Consider the following 22,462-nt stretch of genomic DNA (forward strand, 5'->3'; position numbering starts at 1 on the left):
ATACTTGTAATGGGGACGTCAAACCGCCATTGCTCCCAAGGTATAACCCGTCGTAAACATCATTACATAAATCATGTTGGGATTGCACATTGCAATGGACTTTAGGTATATCCCATTGGGCCTTTAATACATCAAATGGGCCGTATCATATGGGCCTCATATTCATCAAGTGAGCCACATCAATGGGCCGCACCAATGGGCCTTATGTGCATTGCAATGGGCCATAACTCGTGGGCCTTAGAATGCATCAAATGGGCCTAATCTTATGGGCCTTATGTGTATCAAATGGGCCACACCAATTGGGCCTCATATATACATCAAATGGGCCACAACCCATAGGCCCCAATACATGTTAATGGGCCTTAAACCATGGGCCCCTAATACATCAAATGAGCCTCGACTCATGGGCCTTACATATATATCAAAGTGGGCCTCAATCATGGGGCACAAGTAAACTGAGATGGGCCTTACACATATATCAAAGTGGGCCTCAACCATGGGCCACAAGTAAACTGAGATGGGCCTCCCACCACCAGTATATTATATATAACATAATATATAATATGTATATATAGTACATACAATATTATATATAATATAATATTATATATATATATACATATATATATATACACACACACGTACACACCCACACACGCACGCACACGATCACACCCACCATCCCTGGACGGTGGGGATAAAGCACAAACATCACAACGGGCTCCACCGTCCGCTGGACGGTGACAATAAAACACCTATCATGTGGGCTCCATGTGGGGCCCACCATAATGTTTATACCCCATCCAACCCGTTGATAAGGTCAAGTAGACCTAGATGAAGGGTGAAAACAAATTTCACCCTGATCCAAAACTTCTGTGGACCCAAAAAAAGGGTTTCAAGGGTAGAGTTTAATTCGCACTGTTTCCTATGATGTGGGCCACCTGAGTCCTGGATCAGGCTGATTTTTGGAGTGGGCCCTGAAAAGGCCAAGCTATATGTCCTAGAGGGGGGATGAATAGGACAATGCCAAATAAAAACTTATAACAGCGGAATAATAAAGAAAATGATAGCCAAATTAAATAACAATGCAGGAAAGTAAAACAACCTCAAAATTCAGATCTTGAGAGGTTGATACAAACGTTATTCTAAGGACAACCTTACACCAGAAACAGAGTTTGTGGTAGGACAACCTTATTTCTAGAAAGGTCTTTGTATCAAGTCTCAAATCGAAGAGGAATACAGAATTAAATATAAACTGAAATGAAATAACTTGTAATTAAAAATGTATTGTTCTAGGGACAGCCATACACCATAAAAATGGCAGGGCAACCTTGCTGGAACAACTTTCAAATGAAATTGAAAATCAAGCTTATAAAGGAATAGCAGAAAGTAAATTCTAAGCTATTACAACATTCTCACAAAGCTTGAAATAATTACAACATTCACCACCATACATACATCCCACAAAAAGAATAAAAAATTAGAAGAATAAAACAATCAACCACAACTCAAGGGATTATAGTGGTTCGCCTGTGTGTTCACCAACTGTTATCCAACAGCCACACAAAAAGCTACTCCACTCCTAATATCCTCACACAGGGGATATTAGCGTTCACTAAAGATAGGTTTTCCCAGGTTCACCCAAAACCCTTACAATTGTGTCTTTGTATGTGGGCTTACACAATTAAAAAAACCCCACTTCTGAGTTTTCCTGGCTTTCCTCAGATAACCAAAATAACAAGATTTTTCGGGCAAATCTTGAAAGAAACCAAAATAATAGAAAGGAATTTACAATATGTAAAATACCTGAATATCTTCTTCGTTGTAGCAGCCCGGTAGAACCAAATCAAAGTAGATGATTGAATGTCCAAGTTCAATGTCCAGTACTCGATTACAATGGTTCTAGTTCTAATAGATTTTAAATTAAACCAAATAGGGCTTGCCTTAATTGATTTTGATTCCAAAGAAAGGGAATAACAATTCCTCTTTTCAAATCAGATTGGAATATACGAAACAAAATCAATTAAAATAAAGCTAAGGAAAGAAGATATTAAATAAGCACACTTAGCTTAAATGGAGCACAAAATTATCTCTCAGAAGTTCGACGAAGATTGGCTTGAATACTATAATTAAATCAATGATTTCTTTTGAGATTCGTGCTCTATTTATAGGTGAGAAGATCAGGTCTTCGACTGGTCTAGAGTGCTCTTCGACTAGTCGAAGCCATAACAGATATTTGAAAGATTAGGCGGGATAAGCGCAGACCGTTCTACGACTGGTCGTAGCCCTCCTACGTCTTTCACGACCGGTCGTAGGTTTCCTTCGACGGGTCGTAGGTCCTGAATATCGTTGGACTTCGAGTCGTAGATTCTACGACTGGTCGAAGATCAGTCGACACTGTTCCTACGACTGGTCGAACAGATTTCTGAACTAGTCGAAGGCTAACAGATTTTATCCGGAATATGTAACAAACTTACGACTGGTCGAGGATTTTCTTAGACTGGTCGAAGCAAGTCTAGGACTAGTCGAAGAAGCCCTAGGACTGGTCGAAGAACAGACCAATCACATGTAAAATAACATTCGACTTATGTATCCGAAATGACCTACTTCTAAGGTCATCCTATGGTCAAACAAACCTCAATCATGAAGTATGGACATTGAAACAAGAGACCATGAAGAATGAGCCTTGAAGTCTTGATGTAGACTAAACCTTGAAGTAGCTCAATCATGAAAGTGGCTTGAGTTTCAGCTTGAGTCTTGATTTCAGCTTGACTTTCAACTTGAGTCTTGAGTTCAGCTTGAGTCTTGCCTTGTACTTTCTTTTTCTTTTCAGCTTGAGTCTTGTTTTGTGAGCAGCTCTTGCATTCAAGATCTTGAGTCTTGTACTTGAGAGCTTTGCTTGATGTGAGCTTAGCTTGTTCATGTATGTTGATCCTTGAGAGAGCTTCACTTAAGCAGGTTATATATAACAGAGTATAATAGTGATTTTGGCACCACAAATTTGACAACACACAGGGATAGAAACTATAACACTTACAATCTCCCCCTTTGTCAAATTAGTGACAAAACACATAACCATAATAAACAAAAGTAAAACAGCTGGTTAATACATGCAAATCAATAATCAACATTTAACATTCAACCAGTTTCAACATTCAACAAGAAACAAGATCAAACATATATTCTTCTTGACACCCCACTCCCCCTGAGTAACATAACCAATGCTACTCCTCTCACAATCACATTAACAACAAACCATTGTCCCCCTTTTTGTCACAATATGACAAAGGAGAACTAAATAAAGGAATGAGAGTAAACATGAGGAGGAAATAGAGTACAACAAAAGAGTCATAGAGATACTCAAGATAGCATCACAGATATCCAGCATAAATATTACATTAAGAACAAATATCCAGCATAAAATCCAACTCAAACTCAATCAAACAAGAGCTAAGTAATAAAGATATTACATACCAAAAGTTTCATAGAAACTAGTCAGAATTAGAACTTGAAGATGGAGCAGGAATAGAAGGTTCAAGTTGGTGCATGCCTTTGTTCAAGCGCCTAAGATATTTGCGCATATACTTGAATTGCAAATCATGAGCAACAGACATGTTCTCCAACTTAACATTAATATTCTCAACTCTACCTTCTAATGCACTCAAACGTGCATCAACATCAGATGGTACAAAATCTAGATCATTAGCTGAGTCAGAATCCAGTTCCTCAAAAATATCATCCATATTAATATCAACACCAGCTTCTTCAGGACCACCACCACCTTGTTCAGGAAGCAGATCCAACTTCATCTTATTAATATTTGTATTGTTGAAGATCAGATGATGGATAGGTGCTTCATCAACAGGCATATCGACTAACATATGAGTAGCCAATACAGTCATAAAGTATGCAAATGGAATGTCACTATGACCAGGATGGAGGCGAAACTGAAGAATGAAATGATAGATTAAGGAAGGCAAACAAATCTGAGTACCATTTGAGATAGCATGGATACCATTTGAAGTGAAACCCGTGCTCCATGACTGGTCGTGGGTATCTACGACCGGTCGTAGTACGACTGGTCGTGTATACTCACGACTGGTCGTACAAACCCCAAAAATTCAATATCTTGCAATATACACAAAAATTGAAATTTAATCTAGCAAATATATACAATATTATACAAGAAGGCATAAATTATCAATTTAAAATGCACATGCCAAGATCAAATTTCATCTTTTTGAACCTGCTTTTATCAAGAGGTTTTGTGAAAATATCAGCACGTTGATCTTCAGTAGGAATATATTCTAGAGATATAACTTTTTCTTCTACTAATTCCCTTATATAATGAAATCTAATGTCAATATGCTTAGTACGAGAATGCTGTTATAAGTTTTATTTGGCATATTTATCGCACTGGAATTATCACAATGTAATAACATAGAATCTGTTTAATTCCATAATCACTTAGCATTCGTTGCATCCAAACAAGTGTGTACATGCATTACCAGCTGCGATATACTCAGCTTCAGCTGTTAGAATTTTGTTTCTTACTAAACCAGGAAACTAGACAATTTCCAATAAAAAAACAACCACCACCGGTTGATTTTCTATCATCTAGATTACCAGCCCATTCGAGTACCCAACTAATTGAACATTGGTTTCATGAGGATACCAGAGACCGAGATTTACAGTACTTGCGACATATCTAATAATTCGCTTGACAGCAATCAAGTGAGATTCTTTTGGATCAGATTGATATCTTGCGCAAATACCAACACTTAGAGAAATATCAGGTCTACTAGCAGTTAGATATAACAAACTACCAATCATACTCCGATAAAGTTTTGAGTCAACATTTTTACCATTCGAGTCTTTTGATAGTTTCAGGGTAGTACTCATAGGAGTATCGAAATTCTTGCCATTTTCAAATCCAAATCTCTTGATTAAATTCAAGGCATACTTAGATTGAGAAATGAATATTCCTTCAGATTGTTGCATTACTTGCAATCCAAGGAAATAAGTCAATTCCCCAACCATGCTCATTTCAAACTGTGATTTCATCAAATCTGCAAACTCAGTAGTCAAGTCAGTACAAGTTGATCCATAAATGATATCATCAACATAAATCTGTACTATTAAGATATGATCATTTTGTTTTTTAACAAACAGAGTTTTATCAACAGATCCCATTTGAAAATTATGAGTTAAAAGAAATTTCGTTAGTTTCTCATACCATGCCCTAGGTGCTTGTTTTAATCCATAAAGTGCCTTTTTAAGCCGATATACATGATCAATATTTTTGGAATCTTCAAATCCCATTGGCTGTTCAACATAGACTTCTTCATGTAAATCGCCATTTAGAAAAGCACTTTTTACATCCATCTGATAGATCTTTATCTTTTTAAAACATGCAATGGATATAAATAGTCTGATAGATTCAAGACGTGCTCTGGTGCAAAGGTTTCATCGAAATCAATCCCTTCAATTTGAGTATAACCTTGTACCACCGGTCTAGCCTTGTTTCTAATTATATTTCCACACCCGTCAGACATATTATAGAAAATCCATATTGTAACAATGATGTGTTTATCTTTAGGTCTTGGTACGAGATACCAAACATCATTTCTTATGAATTGGTTGAGTTCATCTTGCATCGCAACAATCCAGTTCTCATCAGTAAGCGCTTCTTTTACGTTAGATGGTTCAATTTGGGATGTAAAACATACATAATTACATATATCCTCAAGTTGTCTACGGGTGGGAACACCAGTGAGAGGGTTTCCAAGAATTTGTGTGGTTGGATGATCTTTAACAGTCCTCAACTCAGAATCAGTTTGATTTGATGAAGTATCAGGTTTATCAATGATTAGTACTTCATCATTATCTGAATTAGAAGTTGGTGTGTTTAAATGATCATCAATGACAACATTAATGAATTCTTGAATCACACCAGTCCTTTTGTTCAGGACCCTATAAGCTCGACTGTTTAAAGAGTATCCTAAAAAAATACCTTCATCACTCTTCGTATCGAACTTTCCCAAATTTTCACGATCACGTAAAATATAGCACTTGCTGCCAAAAACTCAAAAGTTTTAACAGTAGGCTTTTTATTGAACCACAATTCGTAAGCCGTCTTATTATTATCTTTTTTTGTGTAGACTCGGTTAATAATATAGCAAGCTGTCTGCTTCAACCCAAAGATTTTTAGAGAGCTTCATGCTATTCAACATGACATTAGCCATTTCTTGAAGCACCCTATTCTTCCTTTCTACAATTCCATTTTGTTGTGGAGTTTTGGGAGCAGAGAATTCATGTAATATTCCTTGGTCGGTACAGAACTTCTCAAAATTGCTATTCTCAAATTCAGATCCATGATCACTACGAATTTTATTGATTTGAGAAGATTTTTCAGTTTGAATCCTTTTGAGAACTTTTCTTACTTCTTCAAGGGTTTCAGATTTATCCCTTAAGAAGACTACCCAAGTGAATCTGGTAAAGTCATCAACTATTACCAAGATGTACTTTTTACCACCACGACTTTCCGTTCTGGTAGGTCCTATCAGGTCCATGTGGAGAAGTTCGAGTGGTCTTGATGTGGTATTTGAATTCACCTTTTTGTGTGAGTTCTTTGTTTGTTTGCCTATCTGGCACTCACCACATATTTTATCTAATTTCTGAAGTTTGGGTAAACCTCTTACAAGTTCTCGTTTGCTCAATCGATATAAATTTCGATAATGTACATGTCCAAGACGTTTGTGCCATAAGTCAGTCTCGTCTGTATGGACCATGTAACATGTTTGATTAGATGAGCTGGATTCACTAATAATATAGCAATTTTCAGACGTTCTACGTCTAGTTAATATTACAGAACCCTTATTATTTAGTATTTCACAGCTTTGATTAGAAAACCGAACATTATGGTTATTATCACATATTTGTGATATACTAAGCAAGTTATGCTTTAGGCCTTCAACATATAAAACATTTTTAAACACTGGAAGATTAAAAAGTTGAACCGTACCTTGGCCTAAAATCTTGCAGTTGCTTCCATCACCAAATGTGACTGAACCATCAGTCATATCTTTCAGATCGGTGAATAAGGCTTTGTCACCTGTCATATGCCTGGAGCATCCACTGTCTAGGTACCACTTTGAATGACTTGTTGCTTTGAAAGCAGTGTGAGCAACCAAGCAGGTGACTTTAGGAACCCATTTCATAACTGTTTTGGGTTTAGGAACATAGTTGGTCTTCTTTTGTGTATACTTGTAGGAATGACCTATAGAGTTAGATTTTAATAGCTCCTTGAGTAAATCAACTATCTTTTCAGCTAGTGGATTTCGATTCTGATTAAAGTTGACTTGGCTGTTTCTAGGTTTTTGAAATGTTTTTGAATTTTTAGAAAAATCTTGATAAGTATTTTTCCCTTTTGAGTTTAAGGACTCTCCTTTAACAAACATAGGAGGAGTATACATTTGTTTAGGAGATAAATTTTTATCATAGCCCAACCCGGATCGATCGCCACATTTTCTTGATCCGGATAACAGTTTTTCTAACTTTGGATCACCTTGGGCATATTTCCATGTGTCCTTTAAACTTAGAAGAGAAGATACTTCAGTTTTAAGATTCTCAATTTCAGATTTTAAATCAACAATTAGTGAGTTTTTGAATTCCAAATCACATTTTGATTTTTCAAAATTATCTGAAATTTGTGATTTTTCTAAGACAAGTGAATCAAAACAATTCTTGAGTTTGGAAAACTTTTCTTTTTGAAGTTTAAGTTTGACAGCAATTTTACAACTTTCCTTATATAGGGCATTGTAAGCGTCTTGAAGATCATCTTCATTTTCACATTCACTATTCAGATTTTCTTCACTTGTAGAGTCATTATCTGAAAATGTGAATTTGGCTAAAGTCATAAGAGCTTTAACCTCATTGCCCGACTCAATTTCAGAATCTTCTGATTCAGAAGAACCTTCAGAATCAGATGATTCATCCCATGTAGCCAACATACCCTTCTTCTTGGGTTTGTCCCTTTAGGACATCTATTTGCTAAGTGCCCATATTCTAGACAGTTGTAACATTGACTATCTTTCAAAGATTTTCGAGATTTGGGTCTAAACTTCTTTTTGTCATTTGATTTTTGATAATCAACTCTTTTCTTGCTTTTGAAAATTTTGTAAAATTTTTTAGCTAAAAGAGCCATGTCATCTTCTGAATCAGAATTTTCTTCTGAACTACATTTAGAAGATTTTAGAGCGATAGATTTACCTTTAGGAGCTTTAAAGTTTAACTCGTAGGTTTGTAGAGAACCAACTAGTTCTTCAACCCTCATATTATCCGTATCACGAAGTTCCTGGATTGCGGTTACTTTAGAATTGAACCGTTCAGGAAGTGAGCGTAATATTTTTGCACATACTTTACTTTCTGGGATTTTATCGCCAAGACCCCACATTGAGTTTACAATGTCATTCAATCTAGTGTAAAAGTCCATAAACATCTCATTTTCCTCCATATGAATTTCTTCAAATCTGGTTGTGAGGAGTTGGACTTTAGATTTTTGAAAATTGTAGTACCCTCGTGTGTCATTTCTAATATATCCCAAGCTTGCTTTGCAGTATCACAAGAGATGATTCTTTTGAACTCATCTGGTGATAGTGCGCAAGTAATTGCATTTAGTGCTTTAGCATTTGTACTACTCTCACTTTTCTGAAGGGTGGTCCATTGGTAATATGGTGTGGTTTTCATAGACTTTGAACCATCAACCCCAGTAACTTCCATGATAGGAGGATTCCATTCAGTCACTGTGGCTTGCCACACATTTTCATCCATTGATTTGAGGAAGATCCTCATTCTGGCTTTCCAATAAGCATAGTTGGAGCCATCAAAGGGTGGAGGCCTAGTGACTGAAAGGCTATCAAAATTTGACATCTTAAATAGCTTAAATCGTTAGCTCAGGAATTAAATCCAAGAATTAAAAAGGAGCTATTAGGCTTTGATACCACTTGAAAAGGCCAAGCTATATGTCCTAGAGGGGGTGAATAGGACAATGCCAAATAAAAACTTATAACAATGGAATAATAAAGAAAATGATAGCCAAATTAAATAACAATGCAGAAAGTAAAACAACCTCAAAATTCAGATCTTGAGAGGTTGATACAAACGTTATTCTAAGGACAACCTTACACCAAAACGAGTTTGTGGTAGGACAACCTTATTTCTAGAAAGGTCTTTGTATCAAGTCTCAAATCGAAGAGGAATACAGAATTAAATATAAACCGAAATGAAATAACTTGTAATTAAAAATGTATTGTTCTAGGGACAGCCATACACCATAAAAATGGCGGGTGGAACAACTTTCAAATGAAATTGAAAATCAAGCTTATAAAGGAATAGCAGAAAGTAAATTCTAAGCTATAACAACATTCTCACAAAGCTTGAAAAAATTACAAAATTCACCACCATACATACATACCACAAAAAGAATAAAAAAATAGAAGAATAAAACAATCAACAACAACTCAAGGGATTATAGTGGTTATCCTGTGTGTTCACCAATGTTATACAACAGCCACACAAAAGCTACTCCACTCTAATATCCTCACACAGGGGATATTAGCGTTCACTAAAGATAGGTTTTCTCAGTTCACCCAAAACCCTTACAATTGTGTCTTTGTATGTGGGCTTACACAATTAAAAACCCCCACTTCTGAGTTTTCCTGGCTTTCCTCAGATAACCAATATAACAAGATTTTTCTGGCAAATCTTGAAAGAAACCAAAATAATAGAAAGGAATTTACAATATGTAAAATACGTGAATATCTCTTGTTGTAGCAGCCTGGTAGAACCAAATCAAAGTAGATGATTGAATGTCCAAGTTCAATGTCCAAGACTCGATTACAATGGTTCTAGTTCTAATAGATTTTAAATTAAACCAAATAGGGCTTGCCTTAATTGATTTTGATTCCAAAGAAAGGGAATAACAATTCCTCTTTTCAAATCAGATTGAAATAAGCTGAAACAAAATCAATTAAAATAAAGCTAAGGAAAGAAGATATTAAATAAGCACACTTAGCTTAAATGGAGCACAAAATTATCTCTCAAGTTCGACGAAGATTGGCTTGAATACTATAATTAAATCAATGATTTCTTTTGAGATTCGTGCTCTATTTATAGGTGAGAAGATCAGGTCTTCGATTCTAGAGTGCTCTTCGACTAGTCGAAGCCATAAGATATTTGAAAGATTAGGCGGGATAAGCGCAGATACGACCGGTCGTAGCCCTCCTACGACGGGTCGTAGGTCACTGGTCGTAGGTTTCCTTCGATCGGTCGAAGAACCTACAAAGGTTCGGTGGACTTCGAGTCGTAGATTCTACGACTCGAAGATCGAGTCGACACTGTTCCTACGATCGGTCGAAGTCATTTCTGAACTAGTCGAAGGCTAGATTTTATCCGGAATATGTAACAAACTTACGATTGATCGAGGATTTCTTAGATTGGTTGAAGCAAGTCTAGGACTAGTCGAAGAAGCCCTAGGGCTAGTAGAAAAGACCAATCACATGTAAAATAACATTCGACTTATGTATCCGAAATGACCTACTTCTAAGGTCATCCTATGGTCAAACAAACCTCAATCATGAAGTATGGACATTGAAACAAGAGACCATGAAGAATGAGCCTTGAAGTCTTGATGTAGACTAAACCTTGAAGTAGCTCAATCATGAAAGTGGCTTGAGTTTCAGCTTGAGTCTTGATTTCAGCTTGACTTTCAACTTGAGTCTTGAGTTCAGCTTGAGTCTTGCCTTGTACTTTCTTTTTCTTTTCAGCTTGAGTCTTGTTTTGTGAGCAGCTCTTGCATTCAAGATCTTGAGTCTTGTACTTGAGAGCTTTGCTTGATGTGAGCTTAGCTTGTTCATGTATGTTGATCCTTGAGAGAGCTTCACTTAAGCAGGTTATATATAACAGAGTATAATAGTGATTTTGGCACCACAAATTTGACAACACACAGGGATAGAAACTATAACACTTACAGGCCCACGTCAGGGAGTGGCCCACCCTATGAACGGGTTAGATGATAGATAAACATCAAGGTGGGGCCCACGGCTACAGCCGTGGGTGGCTGTACGTCCGCCCGTCCGGGCGCTGTGCGCAGGCAGTGCCTGCTGTCGTCTGACACAGCAGCAGCGCCTGCTGCTGCTGGATTTTTTTTTTTATTTCTGATTTTTCTTGGTTTTCACAGGTGGGGTCCACATCTAGACAATCCACTCCGTCCAATGGCCCTTCATGGCCCCAGACAAGTAAAACAAGCCCAATATTGGGCATATTTCGTTGTATAAAAGTATTAGGGAAGGTTTCAATGGTGAAAACCACCATTTGCTACGGTATGGCTCGCCAAGACCTCGGGTTGACACCATTTTTTGGTTCAATGCCTGAAATGAGGTTGAGAGGGGAATGGACGGCATGGATTGAATATATGCATCAAGGTGGGGCATACATGAGTGGGCCACCCCAAAGCTTGGGAACAAGCTGATATTTGCATTTTTCCTTTTGTCCAGCGTCCAGAGACGCTGGACGGTTTGGTCTGGCAATAGTGAGGTGGGCCCTGCTTAGGTGGGCCACCAAATGGGGTATGGTGTGGGTACAATACACACAAAGTGGGCCCCACTTGTAGATGGTTTGGATGGAATACATACCTTGGGGTGGGGTCCATTTAAGTGGGCCACACAACCTCATTATCATCACACATAAAAAAAAGAAATAGAGAGGGAGAGAGAGGGATAGAGAGTGGGACCCGCGTGATGGAGGGACCCCAACACTATGGGCCCTCCCTTGCACTAAATCATACATCAAGTGGGTCCCCTTACACATAGGCCCATTAAATCAAAATCCAACGGTGGAGATCCCTTCTCCACTAAATTAGACGTTCTAGATGACCCTAAATATGCAAGAAAAATAAACATCATGATGGGGTCCATGGAGAATGGCCCCATCATGGAATGATCATGATTGTCCAAGTGGGCCATCGGCCACATCTTAGGGTCCAAAGTGAGATCCAAACCATTGATCGGTTGGCCTCACTTGGTCCATCTTAAAAATATTAAAAACTACCCTATCAAAGCACCCACCGCTTGATCTTCTTGCTCCCTTGGCTTCCTTAGCTCCTTGTGCTTCTCTTTGATGGAGGAAGATGAGAAATGGATGGTTAGGATGGGAGATCTAGGGATGGAAAGGTGGACCACACTTGTAGCTTGGAAGAGTTGGAGAGCTCATACGTATGGAATTTTTTTCTTGCTTTGGGAGAGTTTGAAAATGAGAGAGAGAGACTTGTAAAGGGAGAGAGAGAGAGGGAGTGATGGGTGATGGAGTGATGGATGTGGTGGTGATGGGTGTAAGAGCCCCTTTTTTACTTTTGTGGCAAAAGTTGTAAGAGAAGGTATGGGCTTGTAAGATCTTTTTGACTTTTGGGGCTTATTTGGGAATGGGTGAAAGGTGATATGTACTTGACAGATGGATGGGTTGATTGATTGATGTGACATCTTGAAGAGATTCTCTCGAAATTTGCATGCGCGGCGTTTTCCTCGCACCGAACGCTGGCCCACATCTCCCGACCAGGGTATCGCCTCAACGCGCGAGTCTCGGCATTGGAACCGCGGCGACGACGCTGTCGTTAAGGTACAAGTTCTGGGTTGAGTCGACTCGGGTTGACGGCATGAGAATCAGGGTTGCGCGCAAATACCGGTTAAGGGTCGAAGGTTGCCGGAATTTGACTGGAAAGACCGCGGAAGCCTATGGAACGGTACGGTCTAGGATACGAGGCTTACACTTATCACCCCAGTGTAGGCCGACAGCACGGACACAATGTCCCATACCACTATGCCCAACTCTTAAGACTTGGGTATTGCATCACTAACGGTTATCAGTAGGCCTCTCTAGGGTATGGGGATGCTCCAGATTCAAGCAAACATGATGATACATGGTGAACACACATGGTTAGTCGGCTATTAGTCTAGTTTGGTTAACTCAGGCGAACCTTGGCGAAATCGGCATTGAGTGCAAGCATCCTGTATAGTCCGACTATTGTCAATTATTCGCGTTCAGCCCGGGTCAATCGGACTAGTTTAGGGCGGCTGACTCAATTATGACTGCTCTCATAAATTTATGGTTTTCCAGCCAACCCAATTAACCAAATAGTTGCAATTAATCAATATACTAATAAATTAATTATCATAGTTATAGGAAATTGTACAAACAACAATCGGAAAAATTCTACTTTATTTGGGCATTTTATCAAACATACAGGTGAATAATAGGAAGTGTGAGCAACAAATCTAGCAATTTCAACTTATTCTAGCATCCAATCGAACATATAGGCTTCATTACACATGGATAATAATTCATGAAAAGTAAACGGGCCATACAAGTACGCACAGGTTAACATGCATTCATCCATTCATAGCATAAATCATTAATTATGACATGAGGTTTGATAAATAACAACCTAGGATAATGGTCTGCACCTTAGAGTGCTACGTCGACTTTCGGACCCACTCCCAAGGCTAGGGTCCTGTGGATTGGCTTGTCAGTGCCCTGCGCCAATGAGATTAACTTGCAAGGGCATATGCAATTGGCCTCTAAGGTCCAAATCATAAGAAATGGCTCAATGGTTACCTCTATTTGTCGATGGGATAATTCCAGCCATGCGATGTAGTTGCGGTTACATCGCGGGCTAGTGGGGATGGGCGAATGCTCCAATCTACCCCCTCTTACACCTTCTCTCATTCTCCTCTCCTCTCTCTCCCCTCTTTTACAAGTAAAAATTCGTATGGGAGTGAGAGAGAAATTTTTGGGCTTTTATAGTCTCAGATTTTGTGTCCAAATGGCCCTGAGGGCCTCCTTTTCCATTATACTTGCCCATAGTGGGCCGGTTTTGGCCCATGGGACCCCTTTGGGGGCCCGCTAGCTCATCCGCACCAAGGGACAGGTGCCCCATCATAGGATTCGCTATAAGTCAAAATCGAGTGGAGATCAGATACTTCGATCAACTGCGGGGACCTCATTTATGATGGATGGTCGTCGATGATCGATCGGGGACACGCCTATACGGAAATGGGCAGGAAAATATCCTTGACTCGTACCTTAAGTTTGGTCACAATCTAACAGTCAGAAGGTTGCAACTTTGTGAAACAATGAGGGGTCTATTTCACTTAAGTTTTCAGGTTTTAGCCTATGAGATTCGCATGCTTCAAGCACTTGGCTTCTGACCTAAGTTGAGCAGTTTTGTGCACTTTCTTGGTTTACCACCCTCAATGGACGTCAAGCCCAGTGAGATAAACATTATTCTATAGTTTCGCAACTAGTGACCAACTAACGAGCGGTCTAGAGCTCGTTTGGATAATCAAGACATTTCTGGAATGAATTAGGTATTAAGATTTCTTGTGCGTAATGATTAAGGTTTGGATTAGCTAAGTTCAAAGTGTGGCCTACTTGCCACTAACAGAAATGATGATTCATTCATAATCACTATAAAACATCGGTTCTTATACTAGTCGAGTAACTAAGTCAATTTGGTTCATTAATTAAGATTTGACCCATAATCGTCTTGGCCTTAGGTAGATCTTTAATTAGTTGCGGTTTTCTTGTTTACTCAATGATAGGTCGTGTCACACCCCAAACTCAGAAACCGGGCTCACAAAATTCTTGATCGTCGAATCCGGTGCCAATAGCCTCCGTAGTATCCCATTCTTGGCTTCCAACGCTCATACTCCAAATTCGGATCATGGGATCCTATAAGGAGGATTTTTCAACGTATGTTTATCTCATAAGAAGCATAACTACAAGTTTATCCAAATTACAAAGGCAACATCATCATCACATATCCACTAATATAAATAGTTGAATACAGTGCTGAAAGAGAAAATACATATATCGAGAATCAAAGCTCCAGAAGACAGTTACACGCTCCAAGCTCAACGCTGCTGCGACTTAACGCCACCTACACGCATCTATCATGCATAGGCTTATAGAAAGCTTAGAGGGTGGTGTAAGTGTGTGCGCAAGGTAAGTGCCAAGTATGCAATATCAGAGCAATACAGAAACATGCTAGTAAGTTTATAAATACCATCAGCCTTATCTAGGCTATGCGATGTAAAAATATAATAACTCATTATCATATAATGAGGAAGCAATGCAGATCAGTTATGCAATGCGGAGACATAATAAGCCAAATATTATAAACTGATGATGCAATGCAATATGTAAATCCTGACGAGTCCATGAATATCGTTGGCCATATCTAGGTGAAGCATCAAACCTGCGCATATCGCGTGATCATGAGGAGGCAACTCCGTCTCACAAGGAGTCCCATAAACATCTCAGCCCAATGACATATGCTTTAATCAATCATCCCTCATAACATGTGTACGAATGATGGGGTCCACAGAATGACGACAAATCTATTCCAAATATCAAGATAGGCTCTAGACAGTGGATACACCAAACCTGATATTGCATATCCTATCGTCTACAGCAAGGGGTGATATAGACTGCTTTACCGAAGCTCACTAATTTAAAACGCGTCACGACAGTTAAGGAAGGAATCCAACTTATAGCCACCACAACATCGGACGATGCTTCCGATGTGGGACAAAGTTCTGCCTTCACTATGTGCACAGTAGCCTACTAACCACTGGTAGCTCGCCCAGGCCTGATAGGCCCCGCCCACATCAGTGTCCGCCCACGTATGCCCACCCACATGTGATCACAGTGACGGGGTGTCATAATATCCCCCACCGAGGGCATAGCCGAGTCTAAGTACAATAAATGAGCTTCCTTACCCTCTCTATTATGCTATAAACTGGACTTCCCTATGAGGCCCAATATATACACAAGGTGGGCTCCAAGGTATGAGTAATTCTACAAGGCATGGTGTAAGGTATCATCATTAATGGGGGCCCCACGGTTTGGGTAGCCCAAAGGGTATCACTAACATCAAGGTGAGCCCAACAGTTTAGGATAGCCCAATAAGAGAAGATGGAAATGGGTTTGATAATCTAACTTACAATGGGGAAAGGGCCTCATACAATCACAACGGGCCTCATACAATCTCAATGGGCCACATCTCATGGGCCTAATACACATCACAATGGGCCGCATCACATGGGCCTGATATACATCACAATGGGCCTCATCTCATGGGCCTCTCATACATCATAATGGACCTCATATACTTCATCATGAGCCGCATCACATGGGCTTCATATACATCACAATGGGCCTCGTTACTCGGGCCATAACGGGCCCTGCATACGGCCATAATGGGCTTCACATATGGCCACAATGGCCTCACACTCATTAAGTGGACCCTGCATATAGCAGGTGGGCCTGCATCTAGTAAAAATGGACAGACGGCGTGGTTATAAAACACACATCGAGGTGGTCCCCACCGTCCAAGTCATTGGGCGGTGTGGATATAAAGCACATATATCATGTGTGGATCCCACCGTCCCATCTGCTGGACGGTGCAAATACACATCACATAAGTGGGTCCCACTGTCTGGGCCAACGGCGTGGACATGCAACACACATATCTGGTGGCCCCACGTCCATATTACTGGACGGTATGGATGCAACGCATTCATCAAAGTGGGGTCCATGATCTGGACGGAGTGAATGAAGCACGTACATTATGGCAGGCCCCACGTGCATATTACTGGACGGTATGGATATAAAATACCTACATCAATCTGTGCCCCACCCGTCCAGTAAAATCGACGGATGGCTGAACATCAGATACATCACGGTTGGGCTCCACACAGCCTGTCGAGATGGAAGGTGTGGATATAAACACATACATCAAGGTGCGCCCCATACCGCACCGTCCAGATGGACGGTGTGGATACAAAATACATAAATCAAGGTGGGTCCCACCTGCCCACACATGTCACATGTGTGGGGTAGGCCCACCCTTAAAACAGATGGGCGGTGTGGAGAAACACATACATCTTGGTGTGGCCCACGTCCTCAAACGGACGGACGGTTAGATATAACACAACCTCATAATTAGACCCACATCTCAAGGTGGGTCCCATAACATGTGGGCCCTAAATAAAAAAAATTTAAAATCTAGAACTATGAACACCCACCGTTGGATCTTCTTGACCCTTAGAATCCTTGGCTCCTAAGCTCTCCCTTTGATGGAGGATGATGAGGACTGAAGGGCTAGGATGTGAGATGACGGGGTAGGAAGTGGGCCACACTTGGCTTCTCCTCTCCTTAGAAATTGCTTGGATGATTCCTCTCTTTGCTAGCATGGAATGGAGTGAGAAATGAGGGAGAGAGGAGTGGTGTGTATGACATGGGAAGCACGGCTCTCATTGCCTTTTGGGATGAGATGAATGGGCTAAGCATGGGTCTCATTGGCTTGGTGAAGAGAGAGGTATGGGTGAGTGATGGGTTGTACTTGACTTGATTGATGTGATTGATTTGATAGATTCTCTTGATTTTGTAAATGCGTGGCGTTGTTCTGAAATATGAGCGGGCCCATAACTCCTGGCTTGCGTATCGCATCGGCGCGCGAGACGCGGCGTTGGAACCGCGGCGACGGCGCGGTCGCAACGGTACAAGTCTCGGGTTGAGTCGACTCGGGTTGATAAGGTGTGACTCAAGGTCATGCGCAAACATCGATTACAGATCTCGGGTCACCGAAATTCAATAGGGAGGACCGCGGGAGTCTACGGAACGGTACGGTCTAGGATACGGGTCTGAGAGGTTGGCTAGACTCGGGCCCTATGTGAACAAATCACGGGGCTAAACTCGATGTTTAAGTGATCGGACAAATTTGTTGGCTTTCTACGATTGATTAATCTTATTTGTATGGTTTTTTATTGGTACCACCCGTGTATAGGCTCACTTCGAGCATACTTATGTAACATCCTGAATTTTTACTTTTTTGGATTGTAAAAAATCCTTAAATTATTATATATATATATATATATATATATATATAAAACTAGCCTACGTCACCACTTACTGACCTTTGATATATATATATATATATATATATATATATATAATTTAAGGATTCTTTGCAATCCAAAAAAGTGAAAATTCAGGACGTTACATAAGTATGCAATATTTAGGTGATGTCAATTGTCCAGCAAGCTTTTTGAAGCAAGCTTTTTGAGAAAATTTGGAGTTTCTCAATTTAAGCTCGATGGATCGAAGTCCTATTGAAATCCACTCGATAGGATAGAAGGACCTATTGATGGGATCGATTGGAGCTGAATTTTTAAGTTTTCAATTTCTCTTTTAATCTTCACTTTCTCCACTCTAGTATTTAGTTTCCTTATACGTTTGACTCTTTGAGATTTTCACTTTAAGGCTCCAAACTTCAATTCTTCATCTTGATTTTTTTTAAAAGCTTTAATTCCATCATTTTAATTACATTTTCATAGTTGGTTCCGAAATTACCTCGCATGTAGAAAACATACATTAATATACTAAATTAACACTTAAATGCATGAGAAACTAGTGCAATTGAGAGGATAAATATGTAATATTTAAGTCTCAACAATTAGCTGAAACATATGCCGATATATGTGCCCATCAATCGCAAAATACAATCCTTGAACGAATTTCACATAAGATTAAACTTCTTCACGCAACAAGAGACGAAAGAAAGATATGAAGACTTTAATGCAAATAAGATTTCAAATATCATCACCTAAAAGTAATTACTCCAATTCAGATTTAAGAGTATCTTCGACGGAAATTTCATGTATTGTGGGTAGAGTGACACTGTAACGTCCAACACCCTGTTAAAATATTGGCTAACTAATTCTATGGACCTTACGAAGCGATGCCTTATAACTCAGTTTCAAACACTATGTCCCAACGTCTAGAGAAACATTTTAAGTTGTTCTTCCATACTGACATGCTTCGCATCAACTATGAGATTTTTGTCCCTAAGAATTTGCAAAGGTTAAAGAAGGTTGTCCAGCATATTCTCAATTAGGAGATATAGTCAGTATCAGCAACCTTAATTATATTGTCTATTACTTGGATACATTCAAAATCCCCTTGTTGGCGTGGTGCGTGAAATAGATATTTTTAGTAGTACCTGCATTGCCCCGAATTTTTGCAACTAGAGTATATACTCGTGCCTAAGAATTTCGAGTGTTAATAATGTGTAAATTGGATGCTTTAAAATTTTCACCTTATCTTTTTTATTTACATCACATCCTGTTACATTCACGAGAATAAAATAGACTATTTATTATTCCATTAGGGTAAAAAAGAGTTCAACTAATTTTCTAATGCTCTCTTAATGAGAACTTATTACATTGTCTTAAAGTAAGTAGTGGAAAAATAAAAGCAAATCATGTGTTATTCTTCTTCGCTATTCGAACATATCTTCCATAGAACGGTCGTTGTCCATATTATCAACCTGTAATTTACTTACAACATCTGTATGGTTGGAGAGGGTCAATGCCCTACTCATAGTGATAGTTATCTTTTAAGATTAATAATAATTTAAGAGACTCATAAGAATAATGTGAGGGTTCCGATACATCTCGTACTCCACCACTACGAGTGGTATCGATATGCACAACCAATATACATAAATGCATGCCTAGCATAGTGTGTGCGGTCCATCATACGTAGTGGTCATCACAATATTGAATATAGTTCATAGAAAACCTGGCTTGCCCCGCATCCTATACTACAGAGATTCATCAGCGTGTCCAACGCTACTATGAATTTACGTGAACACCTCAAGACGGCACAACACACGGATCAGATGAATTATGTGACACGATTTGTTCATGAAGTGACTATTTATGACATCCAATCCCCGAAGTAATGTAACACGTATTATGGATTACTTACATCGATTTGTGCACCGCCACTCAAAATCTATGGAATTACGTGTCGACTAAGAGGGTCACTACCCAGAATGTATTACGTCCACGATAAAATATATGAACCACTATATATGAAGCCTATAACACATCACTTGCATCAATAAAGAAATAAATCGAACCATGTGAGTTTTGAAATTTCAAGACACATGCCCAAGCCATAAGGGGAGGTAGCAGAAGACTGACTTAATAAATGAGAAGAGTAGCAATTAGCTAACTTAATAAAAGAGGAGAGTATCAGATAGGTTAACTCAACAAAAATAAGGGGAGAGGAGCAAAAGGCCAGCTCAATATAGAGTGGAAGTATGCGTCGCTCTTCAAATTGGCAAAGCGCAAGGCTTGTATCCATCACCCCACATAAATTCATAAAAATCACGCGTAATTAAAATCATACCTTAACCATAATTTTCAAAAAGATAAATACTTGATAATGGTGAATCAATTAATTGCATAGAAAATCACAGTAATATTAAAGTATGCAAAAAGAAGATAAATCATATCAACTCATATTAATGTAAGCTTTAAAAGAATTCATCACTTTAGCCTTGGATCTAAACCTTAGGTAGATGTCCATGTAGGAAAGCTTTTACATGAATCATGACATCGCTTAAGTAAGAGGGAGACACCACACGCGTGGAGAAGGAAGAAGACGATGGGCATTTATGCTTCTCTTTCTCTCCTCTTTGGATGTTTGAGAGGTGGTATGTGAGTGGACAATGGAATGTACATCCCCTTTATAAAAGGAGTAGGCGTGTGAGAGGGGTATATTTCACATCCCACTTGATTGAGTTTCTCTAATTTGACCTTTTTTGGTGATCTTTTTTTAAATCTAATTTGTTTAGTGTGTCGGGATCATCGAATAGAGTTGGGGTATATGATTTTCTTGGTGATCCGAAATTTAGATTGGTCTATTTTGAAAATTCTCCTAACAGGTGCCAAAACGAAGTTGATCTCAATTAACAATCCATATTTAATGATCAGGGCCCAATTTTGGAAGAAATGTGTAGTCAGGATAGGTAAACAGTTGGACAAAAGTTGATGGTTGATCAATAGTAGAAAGGCCTAAATCTGAAATTTCACCTTTTGCACCAAAATGAAGGAATTGGAATCAAGATGGTTATCGTTCAACAGTGTAGGATCATAAATCAAGGTCTAATTTTTTTATAATATCGTATTCATATGAGGCCAAAGTATGGTCCAAATTTGAGTTGTGATTGATAGTGTAAAGTGGGTCAATCAGAAGCTCCAGATTTAGAAAAAGTTGGTAAGCCTAAAACGGATAACTTCGCGGCTAAGTAAAAGCTTACCAAGGTGGGGTTCTCATATTTCACACTTAGTCTATATGATGAAAAATTTAAGTCATTTACGTGAAGGAAAATATCCTACCGTGACTACCCACGAGCTCTCTTCATTCGATGGACACCAAAATCAACGATTAAGGGGCTGATTTGTCAATTAGGCTACTTTTACAATGATCTAAGGGATGAAATTCTACGTATATGGTTAATTTATGATAAATAGGCATGGTATAAAATTTTACATGAAACGGATCATGGGAACCATGTGATCTAGAATTCAAGGGTATAGGTTAATGATATTAAGTATTTACGATTTTGCCATCTTTTATTTCTCCAACCTCCACCGTCTGTAATGTTGGACTACACTATCCAAATGCATTGAAATTTGACAAACATTATTTTTTTCATTTTATTTTCATCGCCCCATTTTGGGCCTTGATTGCTTACAAATGACCAAGATGCCTTTTTAATGGGCTATATCGCCCCGAGGACTAAATCAACGCTTTCATATATCTAATAGAGAAGTTAGCTGTCAGTTGTGGCATATACCTTATGATCTTTGAACTGAGATGTTCATTCTGATATTTAGGTCGCCCGTTTGGCGGATCCAAATATGATGGATGGTTAGATGACATGTTAAAAAAAAAACTTGATTGTTAGTAATTTAATCATGTATGTAGGTGTACAATCATTTTTGTAAACGGATGAACACAAGTGGATTTTTAGAGTGATCAAGAGGTAGAACATGTATACTGTTAGATTTAAGTGACTTGTTCATGTGTAAGTTTCTCAGATTATAGTTCTTATAGTAGGTTAAGCATATTCTTAGGTGGTGAACAAGAATGAATCATAATCTCAATTTGATATATGTATGAGTAGATGCAGATATCAAGTAGTTAGTTTACTATGATCCGGTGGTCCAAACTAAATGTGGACGGTCAGATATCTTTTCCTATTGGTGGATAGTTGATTGAATGGTTGGTTGTGGTGGACAAGTGGGAATACTTGGACATACAATGATCTTGTCTTAAAATTAACGGTCAGATGGCTTGATCTATGGATGAAGATTATTCTCAATTGTCAGATTCATGTAAGAGAATAAATGTAAGGTTAGGATAGCTAACTTGGTATCGTACACATGTACATACTAAGTTAAACTTCATGGTGACACTCAAGAACTTTTAATACTCAAGTATTGAAAAGTTTGAGGTGTTATAGTAGTCCCCCACATTTATAATAGCTATC

This window comes from Magnolia sinica, chromosome 2, assembly GCF_029962835.1.
Source record: "Magnolia sinica isolate HGM2019 chromosome 2, MsV1, whole genome shotgun sequence".
Lineage (NCBI taxonomy): Eukaryota > Viridiplantae > Streptophyta > Magnoliopsida > Magnoliales > Magnoliaceae > Magnolia > Magnolia sinica.